We start from the raw sequence: 14927 nt of genomic DNA on the forward strand, positions 1-14927 counted from the left end.
CCTCCATTAGCAGTCTCACACGTATAGTTACATCTATCTCTCCTTTTTGTAATCAATCCCTCCACTCTGGATTTCATTGAATGCAGCTACCATTAATATCCGCTCCACAAACTCACAAAACCAGCGCAAAGGTTAATTCAGTAACCAAAAATGCTCGTGCTGCAGATGAAACATTCCACAGACCGCAGACTCTATATAACGTTATAACGTTAACAGAGGAGTCTGTTAGCGGAGGCCATCTCTACCCACCTTTCGATGTGTCCCTTTCCCTCGGTGCCAAAGGAAGTCGGTTAATTACCATCAACTACAACAAAAACCAACAATACTTACCTAGCTGTGCGAAGCCATCCGAGAGCTGCCATCCGTAGCTAATAAAACCGAAACGACGATCGCAGTCGGTGTGATTTGAATTGGTTTCGATTGTTGTGTTTCCGTTGCATTTGCTTCGCGAACGTTTGGGGGACTTGATCTTGATCGCATTGCCAACGGGGCCGTCCTTGCCGTCCGAAGATCAAGCGACCGTTCGTACGATATCGCGTGTGGTTCTGTCCGACCGATCGGTGAACGATTTAACGATCGTTAAGCCATTAACACGGAAAAGGCCGTGTGACAAGTGCGAGCCCGGTGAGGTCCCGTTCAACGCTGGTGCAGATTCCGCTCCGACCGGATGATGCTACCGATGTCGCCTGCCGACCCCTGAGCGGTGCAGAGGTCAGAGGCAATAATATACGCGCGTGAGTGGAGAGTGGTCGTAAAAGCGGAGGATCACCGATGAGAACAATCGACTTTTTGATGGCTCGAACTTTTTACAAGTATTTCATTAGCAGCAGCAGCAGTAGCCGTCGTAGTTGAACTAGATCTTGCGTGTGCGCTCTCACATATTTGAAGGTCCAGTCCCGGGGAAGGTTGCGCACCAGCGCGTGATCGCGCGTTCTCTTCGGCGCTCATTTCACAAGCCGCACAAGCCGGATGGATGCGCGAACGGATGGAGAGAACGAGAACGGGATCGAGAATGGGTGTCCCGAGCTGAGGCGGTCTTGTGCGGGTGTGCGACAACGACTTGGCGTTTACAACGTGAAGGCATTAATCCATCGGTAATTACCATCACCCGGCGGTTAGCGAAGGGCAGTAGGGCGGGATGATGAATAGAATTATGATGCGGCTGTCGTCGGCCGAAAGGCAAAAGGCAGTAGGCGATCGGGTGATGGCATTCAAAGGGCTGCTTGTATTTGAAGAAGACTGTTTTCGAGGATACGAGAAGGGTAAAATGAGATCGATTTTAGTAGATTCATTCCTAAATAAGTGTAATGAGCAGTTGATAAGTCTACTTGGAGCATAAATTGCGACGATTAATTACATTGTTTGCTTACTGTACCATAATATAACAATTATGAGATTAAAATAGCTATCACTGCAATAGATCACTGCAGAACGCATCAGCTTAAACCTACGCTCAGTTATTATTAAATTGATTTTCCCTCACAAATCGTTTGACACAATTCACACAAGATCTCATTATTTGACAAGAAACAAACAAATCTTTGCAGTCTAAAACATGCTGCAATGAAAAAAAGAAGAAATATACATAATGGGCAGCCGGGTGCATATCAAACCTGACCGAACCTGACGAAGCGCCAATCCAACCACCCAATTAAGATCTTCTCGATTTCTCGAGCCCACCTCTGCTAATGCGGCGGCATTGCTTTTTTGCGCTTCATTTAGCACGTCAAGTCAATCCGACCGATTTCAGCAGAACTCTTAACCTTTTCTTCGCGTACCACCAGTGTTCCCACGGAGGGGGAGCGTCGAATGGCATGATTAGCACCCGGTTTTGGTGAATTATGCGATCGCAAACAAAAAATGCACCCACCAGCGGGGAAGGGCAGAAGAGATGCAAAGTATCGCAAACCAACCAAAAAAAATTGATGCTTCATTCTTTTCGTTGGACTGCAATTTTTTGTCTGGCCGTGCTAGTATGTCGCCATGCGTTTAACCACACGGTTTCAACACGCTCGAATGAAGCTGCAACTGACCACCGGGCGCCACACGGTTGGATCATAATAAGTGGGGCTTACAATCGGGACCCCCTGCCCCTGATCCCACGTGATGCTCAGAACCTCTGCCAACTCTGCCCGAACCGCAAGCTTGAGCGCGCGCACACTGTATAATCATGGCGAGCAGCAGTAATAAAGCGTTAATGTTTGCCGGAGCTTCCAAGAAGGTAGGGAAGAATTTGCATTGTTAATACCAAATTACCCACCCACCCACACCCCTGCTCCACTCGGAACGCAATATTGTTGTGCGCTCAAACAAACGCATCAGCGCGCGTCTTTTTAGGGTCAGCTAAGACGAGGCATCGACAACAGAAAACACCAACAACAAAAAACCATCCAATTCTTGTGACCACGCTGCACCGTGCGGCGTAGGATGGGCAAGATTTTCCGGCACAATCGCACCGATCTAACGATTGATCGTGCAGCTTGCTAGGTGCGTCTCTTCGCCACGCTACGGAAGCAAGTATCTGATCGTCATCAGGCTCAGATCTGACTGAAGATCGAGTAAATCTTCACTTCGACAGCAAGCGCGATCGGGTAGCAATTAAAAATCATCCAACCTGCCAAGGTCACGACAGAATTTAACCTCCTTTCGGTTCGCAGGGTTGGGGGAAAGTTGCTTGCTATAATGCGTGTGATCTCCGTGCTGTTCCGAACCCCCAGGGCACTGGTTTGAGTTGCAAGGTCGAATGGGCTACCAGTCTAATTGGGGGTGTCAGGAAGCCTAAGTTACCTCTACTATTGCTCTGAGAATGATCCTTCTATTTTGTGATTGTTTTGTTTTTCGCTCCGCTAGAGGTAATATTAAATTAAAGGAAGAACCTCTCTTGAAGATGGCATGGAGACGCCAAGGCAATAGTAAAATAGATCTCTCCAAGCTGTCTTAGGTGTTCGTTTTCCCCGTCGTGTTCTATGCGACTGTCCAGCATCAAGGCCAGTAGCATGATTTGGGTTTGACACATCAGATCGTTCTGTTATCTAGTAAGATCGGGCACGACGCTCACACAATTACAACGCCCGAAACGATTAAACTAAATTCAATTCCCAAAACTCAAATCAACCTTAAACTGTGTTTACTCCACCGAGGGCTTTTGCTTTGCTATTTGTGAGGCCCTTTTTTATTGTTGTTATTGTACCAGTGATTGCGTAACGTAAGAAAAACGCGACCGCGCACACGGGGTAATTTGCGAATTTGGTTTGTTCGGTTGATTTCTGCGCGAGGTGGCGAGGCGTTACTTTTTCGGATCCCACGGGCTAATTTCGCTGCACGCTGAGGGTGGTTTCGGCTAAACCGCCCTGAATCGCGCAACATACCTTTAGCTTGTAGGTATGTTTGTGTGTCTGTGTGTGTGTATGTATGTGTGAGAGATGGTTAGAAAGGGTGGAAGTAAATCTATGGGAGGGAACGCATATGCTTGCGGGCGTTCCATTGCCACGTACGCCCCGATGTGTTTTGCTGGAGAGGCCGACTGCCGCGTAGGTTATTTTATTTATTTTTTGCTAGTGTCGGCATTTTTTGTTGTTGTTTTCTTCTTGTTGTTACTACAAATCACTACACATGGAGGCGTTTATTTAGATTTGCGTGAGAAAGGAAAAAGTAGTTTTTTTTTGCCGTTCGTTCTACATTAATTCATGGCAAAAATGGTTTAAATCAACTGAAATACGAATAATTAATAGGCTTTTACATCAAATATTATATGATGCCATAGAAAGAAATCCATAGCATTGAATTCTTTACTTATGTAATGTAAATTTTGATTCACTTTTACTAACTCCACCATTGCCTTTCGTTTTTCAAGCAAATATGTTCCCTTCACCTATTAAACCTTTTCCCCCAGCTGTTCAGATACTAAAAACCGGTAGCGAACTCTAACACCTCATCACCATAGTGTAAGATAGTGAGGTCGTGATAACACACGCTGCCCCTAAATAAACAAATCCCCATCTTGATAAGAGACCGTTACCATCGTTTAATTTTGGGAATTTTCGGAACATCTTTCCTTCACCGTTCAACGTTGTTTGAAGCTCTCAAATTTATTTGTTATTCTTTTTTTTCGCCTCCCTTTTATAAACACACAGATGCGTTACATTTTATGAGATGATTTGTAGGGTAAAACCACAAAAAGTAAAAGGAATCGTAGTGGAATGCCTTTTTTGCCTTCTTTCCTCGTTTTGTAGGACCTGAATAATGACGATGTGATAATTATAGGACCGTGGTGAGTATGCACGTAATGTGGGCTTTTTGGCTTCATTTTTTTTTTCATTTCTTTTGTGAATTTTTATCTGAAAAAACTGACCCCCACGGAATGTGAAGAGTTCGCGATCTTCTCATGTACAAACGAGAGAGCGGAATGGTTTTCGGGGAGCGAGGAAGTTTGTTCAAAACAGCCAAACTGACTACGTGACTGACAAAGCTATAGCTTCTTTGTTCCTGGTTTTTGTGCATCTCCGGCCGACTTCAACGGTAGGCGGAACGCAGTATAGTTTTGATTGTAATTTTCATTAGAAATGGAAATGACACGACCAGTTGTAGTGTTTATGGGATGGCATCCCCGAGGCCGGTAGGAGGCATTTTCTTTGTCCGTATCTGTCTCCCAATTGCCGTGCATAAAATTTGCTTACAAATACTTCCCCCCGTTATCTTGGCTGAATGTCGCAACAATGCTGGAATTTGTAATTAGACAAACCCAAAATGCAGTTTCTTTCATCGTTTCATAAACATGGGACAGGTAACATAACTCAGTTTTTATCTGTTTTACATGGAGCATGCAGCAAAAATTGTTACACAGTTATGGGGCGAAACAATCAAATACAATATTCACTAATGCCTTCCTCCCGTAAACATCTGCCAATCCCACGAAAGGGTTCATTTGTCTATTAATGTGAGATATCCCGAAGACGATGACTGCGATCTTGTGGTTCATTTTTCACCCAACACGTACAGTAAATCATTCCCTGAAACGTATAATTAAGAACGAACCTATATCCTCCCCAATCAAGCTAAAACATTTGCCATTTCCCGCCGTGCATCGACTGAAGCGACATTCCCGATTGAGCAAATCGAACGGAAGACTTCAACGCAACATCCAGCGAGAAACCCCTACGTATCTGACGGGAAACACTGTTAAGTGCAATGTTTGACCACCACGTATCACCTAATGGAGAGACCTCTGTTTCATCTTTGCCCCCGTGGAATGCCCCTCCCCATTATATATCCACCCCTCCTCCGCACCCGTCCGTTGCCACCCCCAAATCCCACTCGTTGAGCAATCGCGCATACCTACGCCGGGTTCAAGATCGATCACGCGATAGTGGCAACAACATTTTTGACAGCCCACAAACTTACCAGAAGGAAAGGTTCAGCATGATGACGGTACGGCACGAAAGGGAACAGCTTGCTACCACCACGTGATATCCAAACCCGAGCCCGGGGAGACAGTATCAATTTTTCCCACAGCTTTTCCCTTCCAGTGGCCCGGTAATGGTTACACAACCCGCCCTGGGCCCCCGAACCCACAACCGTGCTGTCGCGTTGGCAGATGCTTTTCCGACATCTGCGCGCCGGTGTTCATCTTCTTGTGTTGGCATTGTGCTTTCGGATCGCGATAAAAGAGTTGACGGCGCTTCGATAGTGATAGGGATGATCGATTATGTGTACGATCGGTAGGTGGTTCTGCTTTGTGTGTTACATTGTAGGTTGTGGATGATCACTACTAGCACTCCGAAAAGAGTAATGTATTCCAACTTCACCACACTAAATATTTATTAAAGTATAACTTTCTAGCCTTGTTTAAATGGCCTTTTAACTAACAATTAATAGCAAAATCTAATTTTAAATAATATTCCTGGTGCTAAAAAAACCTCTGTCATAATTTAACCGCATCCAACGATTCATCTTATTCCTCACTGCCCGTTACTCGCTCGTTAAACAAATTAATTCCCACACACACACTCCACTACGCACTGCCACGGCCACCAGATCTGAATCAGTAAACTTTGGTGCATCTTACTTTTCACCTCATTAGCGATTCTGTACGACAACAAAAAAGAAGCAACCGAGGGAGAGAGTCAACGAACATTATCTAACGTGATTAATCGCCCATTGCCTAGAGCTTCCCCGCTCCGAGGAGACAAAATGCTCAATCAGACTAGGTGTGTGTGTGTGCGTCCTCTCAATCGAAAAGCACCTGTGAGAAAGTAAAAGTACAAAACCCCCGGCCACGGCAAGTACTTGCTCCGGGATGCGCCTGCTGTATACTGCCTAATGAGATCGTTTGCTGCCGGGTGACTTTTGACATGCGTATTTTAACATTTAGCGTTTTGATGGCGTGGCGGCTTGGACAGTGGAAATTAAGCGCCCAGTTCCCACGGCTCACCAGCGCTGTTTAATCTGTCACTATGCGATCGATCTTTTCGCTCATTTATTCACTTGATCCCACTTAAATTGTGTACTGCGAAAGCGAACCACCAAAAAAAGAGTAAGTACAGGAAGTATCTTAACCTTTTTTGGCCCGTCCTGTCCGTCCCGTCCGGCTGTGTCCTTGCATTTTGTGTTAAAGATGATGAGACTACCCTCGGGTCATTGCTTGCAACATTGCTCACCACTCCACTCACAACCATTACGGAACTAACTTACAATGGCTTGTTGTCTATCATTTAACTGTCACCGTGGATCGCTACCGCTTACCGGGTTGAACGCCTCAAATTCGACAATCAATTTGTTCTGCCGGTTGTCTGTCGTGTTAGTGTCCCGGGTGGGCACAAACACCGCAACGCTAGCCAAAACGGGCACGATCGATTTTCGTCTTTCGGCGTTAAATTGATACCTTCCGGTTAATGACGGTTGGTGCCGGGGTGGAAAGGCCATTCCGGGCCATCGCTGGCGGCGCAGTTCCTCATGGAGCAGTGAGCATTAATTTGTCGAACGGCTCAACCGCTACAACACCGCTGCAGGCCACTAATAATCGCCCGAAGGGAGGAGGTAGTGATTTTTTGTTTTTGTGGGGATAAATTATGGTCATTTCAGCACGACCGTGAGTGGACCTGGGTGGCTGGGCCGGGACCGGGTGCAAGGAAAGCCACCGCGAGCCAACGTAATACGGCGATGGAATTGATTAATTCGTGAAGCGCGAATAATCGTGGGACGACGCTGCGTGATGGGAGGAAATTATGCTAATTTGATGCTTGATTTGATGGAATTGAATGCTGCTGACTACTGTTTTGATGTTTGATAGGTGTAGGTTAATGTGTACATTGGGTTTCGAACAGCTGTAATTACTCATTCGGGATGAATTATTCATAGGTTGTTCACAAGCGTCGTGAAGTGTGCGCAAGCGGTATAACAAAACCTCGAATTGATCCTTGGTAGTTTACTGTTTATTTTTAACGTATCATAAACCTTTGAAACTTTCCCTCAGCGACACATTCCTGCACGATATACTGGGAATTACCACCCTGCAATAAATATCAACCCATGATATTTGCAGCCTTTTTTATTATTTCTCCTAGCTTTACACGAATAAACAACCGTCGATCGTACCATCGTGAAATTCCCGACCACATTTCTCACACATTCGTCCCATGCGCACACCTGTCACGCTTTTGCTGCCGCGAGACACGATCAAACGCCCCCGCATAACGTGCCACGGTGCGGCACTGCCATATCATTTCCATTGCTTAACCTTTTCCCGCGAACCGACCGCGAGCACACACCGAAAAACCCGATCCTTGGGTGCACCATTCCACATAGCGATGGCGTATGTGCATTAACAAATGATTCCTGTGGTGCCGCCTGTGTGACGATTCCATAAAGTTTATTGATGCCGTTCGATGGGTGGTTCCGTCGGTTGGCGTGGCACATTCGTTTCGGGCTGTTCACACCTATACCCATTTTGCTGCGATTTATATTGTTCAGCGTGCATCAACTGGAGAGAACGAATTCGGGGGGTTTTTTTGTCCTTCCTTTCGATGCAAGACACTCAAAAATCGACGACGAAACGGTACAGCGAGAGTGACAAAAACCAGCGCAGAAGAGATTAACATGTCAGGGTCGTGCGTAATATATGCGCGCAATACGTCGCTGTCCCACAATTATCGATCGAGTCGCTGATGGGGTAGTTGAACAATTTGCAGCTCATCCTCAGCACTCGAGCACGATGATGCAACGTGCGTTGCGTACCGTCGTTAACCTCTTCTTTCCCGGACTTTGTCGAGATGGAAAAAAAGCTACGAGCCTACCGATCATCGAAACGATCAATTTGCCTGCCGGGCAGATCGAGTTACCCTGCCCGCAACGAGTATCCTCCAAGCGGCGCGCGACCTGACGTACCTTCTCGTACCATTACTTGCAAGCAAAAACCATCCTCCACGCCCCTACCGCTCTGTACGCAATAACCAGCGTTGAAGCAACGAGCCCCGCTTTTACGGAACGGAAGAATAATCGAAAGACTTTGACAGGCGTAAGTGACGAACCTCGACTCGCGCCGCAAATCACATTTCACGCCCATTCGGTGGCGGTGGCGCGGTTGCATAAAATATGCCACAGCGTCGCCGAACCGGGCCTGGAGGACGTCCTCCAGTCTAACCTTTCGCTCTAACGATGTGGACCAGAAGTTGCAACAAACTACACCGAACAGCACAGCCTGTGGGGTGAGAGCTGGGAGAGATGTTGCTTTTCCACTTCCTAGCAGGCCCCATTCCCTTCGTGCCACACGTACCACGATCAAATTCTTCGCTGTCCCAGTGACATCGTGCATTCCCTGGAGCCGCCCAATTCCATGCTGCGGTGTATGACGGAGAAACAATTTTCCACCTCAGCGCCACACGTCGTGCACAGTGATACGCGTAATGTACTACGCACCCCCTCCCTGTACAGACTTGGGCGACACAAACCACGCGTGCGTACTTGGGCGTGCTTGGTGGAACGGTTGGCAGCGCGTTGAATCGAGTGATAAATCGTGATCGCTGTCCAAGTGTCATCCGAATGGGGTGGAACGAAAGCACACACCGTGCTGTGTACTGTGTTTTTTTGCGAAAGCATTGCACCGTTGATACGAATACGATGAGGTGGTACGCGTCCACTATCTTCCAGCGCAAAACAGAGCTCACATACACAACAGGGCGTAAAATATAGGTAGAAGTAAAGGTGACCACCGAGAAGGTGTGAGACACACATTTGACGGGGTCGTTAAGCGAGCGAGCCCGCAGCTAATTAAATTGACCATCACCGCCTGATGTGCGTGAACCGGTGAGCATACGCAGATGCTGAGCGCACAGATAGTGTCCCTCGCGTAAGGTGTCAAAGTTCAACGGTCCAGCGTCCAGCGCTGGAGTGGATTCGAAAGGGGAACCGGGGGAATGTGATGAGAAACCTGGTTATGCAATCGACACTTATGAGCGACCTACTCCCGTGGGCGAAGCTAGCTGTACTGCTTGTTTAAACGAGCCTGTTTTTTCCTACTCTTTTATCTATCTGTAGGTCGTAATGTTCCCAAACAACACATTAGATAAAGCCATCATAAAGATAGATCGAAACGATAAAAACAACCATCATGTTTTTTCACGCTTACATGCACGCTGCTTGTTGGCAATCAAACGAAAACGTCATTCTATTCGTGGCTTCGTTGTACCGTTCTGTGTTGTACTCTATTGGTTTGACTACTTCAGCTTAGTACGCGCGGGTTCAATTGCATCGCTACTTGAGGGGCTAATTGAATTAAACTTATTTTAATAAGGTTCACCCCAAACCGATCCTTTCACCGAACAGTGCACATCAATAATCAGCTGACGTGAAGTGAAAGGCAGTACGGCTCAAAGGTGCCTTCATCTCACAACGTACTTAGCAAAGCGCAGCCAGCTCACTGAGCAAAGGCACCTATTTCAAAGACATTAGAGCGCCTCTAATTAACGGCTTCTGCCACCGGTAACGCTTCAGATGAACGAATTATGTGTCACGCGTTGCACACATCTCATCAAGTGACATTCTCATCCATCGGCTAGGCTCGGCTCCAGACCCGGGCGCATCTTCAGCGATGCTTGATGGTGCTTCTTCGGCTTAAAGTTACAATCTCGGGCACTAGTTAATCATCGGCCACTGCTTCATTTTGCAAAACCAAAACCACACTCATCCACAACTCTCCTGCACTGGTCTGTCGCTGGAAGGGCAAACGACAACCTCCGAGGAGCTTAACATATCAATCGCACGTGGACGTGGTCCACCAGTGGGTCCACGAGAACACACGATGCAGTGTTGCGCGCTCTGGAACAAGTTTCCGCAGCATAAACTGTGCCAGCCGGCGGCAGATCGGTACGAGATTCGAATGATTCTCTCGCTTCTAGCCGCGCGGCTAGCAGCTTCTTTGGCAATCGCTCCGCTCCGTCTCTGCCAGAAAGGTACACGTGCATCCTCGACCGCGAGCGTGTGTAGCCCTTTCACTTGCCAGCGTTGTTGGCTGCCAGCGTGCGGATCGGTTCGCAACGTTTGCAACGCTGGCAAATGGCTGCGGGCGATTCGCGTATTTTGATTATCGAATCGTAGCGTGCCAGAATCGTGCGCCCCGCCATGCGCCGACGTCCATTGAATGCGGGGAATCTTCCTCGGCACGTTGTATTTAAAATGGAGAAGTGCATAAAAACGGTGCGCGGTGGTGGTAACTATGTAATCGAAACTATGGGCAGACAGTATGGGACGATATGGTGCGGTTATTAAGATTGCGTTATCACTGGCGCTGTGCCTCATAGTAACAGTTTGTGGTGGAATGTGGACTTTCAAAATGTGTTGTTAATGTTCAGTTGCAAATGCCCTCACACTCGCGTACAATTTTCGACTAGGGTTTGTGGAGGTGAACGGAGTAGAGATAAAGATTCCTGAGCAAATATTCAAAACATTCCACATACTACATATTTTAGGTGGAGAGAATTGAACTACTTCACCTTTCGTTGTGCTATTTACAGTTCAGTGCACTTACCAAATAGACCATTCGGACGATCATGGTGAGTATCAACTATTCTCGATTGCATTCTGAAATCCTTGTTCATACCATAAAAAGCTAAAAAAAGGAGTTAGATTCAGAATAATATGTAAATAAATAAGTAAATAATACTAAAGTGAAATTATTTTCTCTAAGTCCATCTGCGTTATCTAATCGTGTTCGCTATTACTAATCCAAAAATAGAAAAAAAATCTCATTCACATTGAATCAGTTACAATCCATTAAGCCATAATTGTAGATAATCCCTGTCAGACTGATTTAACGATTATCTACTTAATATGAGACGACCAAAAAATCATGCGTTCGATTACCTTAAATGCCAACCATCTCCAATTCGTCATCGATTGAGTGAAAGATTGGTCACCGATTGTAGCTCATCAACCGTTGACTATCAGCGTGACACACCGACCCAGCAATATAGCTCGTACATTCGTGTAGCCTACATTCCGGATACTGCCCGGAAAGCTAATCCTTTCACTTGATCGCATTCCACACCAGAAGTCCGATTCGATGCGTACACTAGAAATCACACTAATTAGTGTGCTCGTGAAGTCCCGGCCAGAGCTGTACGGTGGCGATTAGATCTCCCACGGATCCCTCGTAGCAAAGATCCTTGACATTTGAGCCCGTGCATGCGTTTCATCGTCGCATTGTCCGAAACACACAGCACACAACGGGTTGAAACATATATTGCATGCCCAGTGATGTTCGAAATAACTCCAAGCGAAGATCACCGCATCAACCGTACCGACTCACGCTGCCTGCGGAGAGCTTTATTTCTGATGTGTTTACGTTCGTATCGTTTGCGGAGATCCGGTTTCTGACTTTTGCTTCGTCGACAAAGGATTAGTAGAGGAACGGGCAATAAAATGGAATGATTTGATTTTCAAATACCATCGTGATGGATCGTTTTATGGAAGCGTGTTTTTTCTGCTTTTTCCGCAGTGTTTTGAAGTGTTTTATTTTAAAACCACTAACAGAATCGAAACGGAACTGCATAGTATTTTATTTGGTTTTCAATTTCTATTGCTTCCTTTACTCGTAAATAAACATCAATTCCATCATTTTCATCAAAACAGAGCAATTCATTCATCATAACACGTTCCAAGGCGTATCCCCTGCGCGGTTGAATGGTAATCAGGAAATGTTCTACTTTTCCAAAGCACCCAGCACTCAAACATGCCACCAGCATGGTCTCATAAGAGTGTTCTCCGCACTATTCCATGCCCTAAAACGCCTCTAACGACAACCTGCCCATGTTACAGCCGAGTGAGGTAAAATAATTAAAAGAATCACCGGATATTGCAACACACGCGATCGTACCGTGGCTGGATGGGAAGGGAGGTTGAAAGTCGATCTTCATCGCGCGAAGATTGCACTCTTTCCTGCACAAAGCGGAGAGCGGCATTCAAATAGGGAGCAACCGGTCAGTGGTATTTCGCGGTGGCCCACTGTCTGGGTACCATAATTATTTACGCCAGGGCATCGCCCCGTCCCTTGCAATAGAGTGGGTGGTGCTGGTGGCCGTTGAAGCGCTAGGATTGTGAAATTAGACTGCCGCAAGTGGCATTTAGCTGTTGTTGTTGGTTGTTGAAGTATTTGCCTTTTACTAGCTGTGCGGGAAAGTGGTTTCTTTTGAATAAAAGCATTAAAATGAGCTCTGTTGTATATCAACTTTATTTTCTTAAATGCAGTAGTTTATGGTAACGGTTAGGAAATATTAACGTTTGCTGGATTACCACTTTAACACATGCAGAACATCGTACCATTTTAAGGGTCGAGTGAATCACGTCTCTAGAACCTTCAGCTGTCTTTCACCCGTCGAGGGCTTGCTCGAACCGGACCATCTTCCGCTCACAAACCCCTCACAAGCAGATACAAATAATGACCGACCGAAGCATAAGCAAGCCAGCACTGTGAGCTCCTATCCTACAGACCATCGAACACCATCCATCCCTACAAAACCCTTCCCGCACCACCATCACCACCGAAGGGGTTCCAATAATTGAATAGTTGTGATGGTTCCTGCACGACCGCAGACTACGGTCCGAAAGGGAGACGGCCAGCCGGAAAGGGAAAGGACCTGTGGAGAACGTTTGAATTCGAACAACCCTTTCAGCCAAACAATCGCGCGGACGAACGGACCCTTGAGGCACGATTCACCCGGGAGGGGGGAGGACCATACAACACACGTCGTCGTCGCAATCGGCCAGAACACAGGTGCAACGGGTGAAGCAGCAGTTGTAACCGAGCGAGCCAGCACGACACGTGACCGGCGCAAGGTAAACCACTTTTGCACCACGCTGCGCTCCGTTCGCACGATGGAAAATCGGTCACTTTCGGTCAGTCCTTGCGTCCGCGTCCTGCCTGTGCTTCCCCGGACTCGGATACGATCCAGCTCCGGCTCCGGGTTTTGTGATGCTATGGGGAAGCGCGGCTCATCGGAGGCGGATTCAGCTGTGCCGGCAGGTTCTCACAGCCGCGTGTTATGCTTGAATGCGGCCGGTGGATGATGGTTTGCCTTCAAGGTTGCCTCCAGCGAGTACCGTATGCGAGCGTTGGTGATGCAAAAAACAAAACGGAACACGGTTTATTGCGGTTTGCTAATGCTCGGTGGGCATGTTCATCCGCAGCACCCCAGCCTGGTCTTTTGTGTGCGAGTGGAGAGAAGGTGTTTCTGGACGGAGTTATGTTTTAGTAGGATTTTTCTGTTACTTTCAACAGGATTTATGACACAAAGGTACCTGAAATCAAAAGTTTCAGCACTTAATAAGAAAGTAAAGTAGGATTAGCTTTGATTTATATAACAGACGCATGAAGATTTAAAAACCTTTTTTCTTTTGACAACTTGAAGTTCCATCCACATTAAACCGAAATGTTTAAGCATTGAGCTCAAACTTCTCTTGAAAGCTTTCATCGCTTTGCAACGTCGTCAAACGAATGTCTATCCACTGGAGATCATCCCCTTGGGATGACAAATCTTTGTATAGTACAGACCACTGGAGAGGATCCATTCCACAACGGTGCGCTTTCATCCGATCGGACATGGTGTTAATAACTCATTCAGTTAATAAATGAACGCTCCCAACGTCACCTGCATCAAGGCCCGTTTTTTCTTCCAACCATGTAAAAAGCGAATATCATGCTGTGAGGAGCCTGTGGGCAAGGAATGAATCTTCCCGCCCGTACGCCCCGCGAGTGACGATGGGATGAAAAATTACTTAACCCTCTCCGACAAAACCCTCGACCTACGCTGAAAATGTCAAAACAGCTCAGCCCCCCGCGCTTCCGCTCTCCTCTTGCGGTGCGCCGTATGGCGCCATCGTTTGCGAATGTTTTCAATGCATGCCTTTTATTTGCTTATAAACAACGCACATTGTAATATTCAATCTTCCCACGTCCGGCGTGAGGCCGGCAGCAGGACAACCAATTCATTAAAGGTACGAACAGCGAGAAATGGTCGAGGAATGGCCAATCCAAGGCAGGAGAAAGAGCCCCAACCATTAATCAACCTGCTGTGATGGGTGATGGGACTGAGGACGCCCGTTGGGGCCGAATCGGGGACAGATTTTTATCCCCGCAGGTTCGTCGCTTGGCGCGCATCTTCGCGCGCATTGAAGTTTCACTGGCGCGTGATGTAAGCGGGATGCTCCTGGTGACCCAGTAGCATACTGAAATGCTGGTCAAGCGTGACGAGCTTTCTTTACCCTTTTGATCAACACATCATAAAGCGATTTGTTGTCACGCTGCGCCGTCAAACGCGGTAAGTGAATCATTTGTTTCGTTTCCTGTGTGGTTTTTATCTTTGAATAGCAGTTCAAAGTGTGATCGTTTCATGCTTGCATCATATCGTAGCTTCTTCGTGCGTTTAAGCTATCTCTGT

This window comes from Anopheles coluzzii, chromosome 2, assembly GCF_943734685.1.
Source record: "Anopheles coluzzii chromosome 2, AcolN3, whole genome shotgun sequence".
NCBI lineage: Eukaryota > Metazoa > Arthropoda > Insecta > Diptera > Culicidae > Anopheles > Anopheles coluzzii.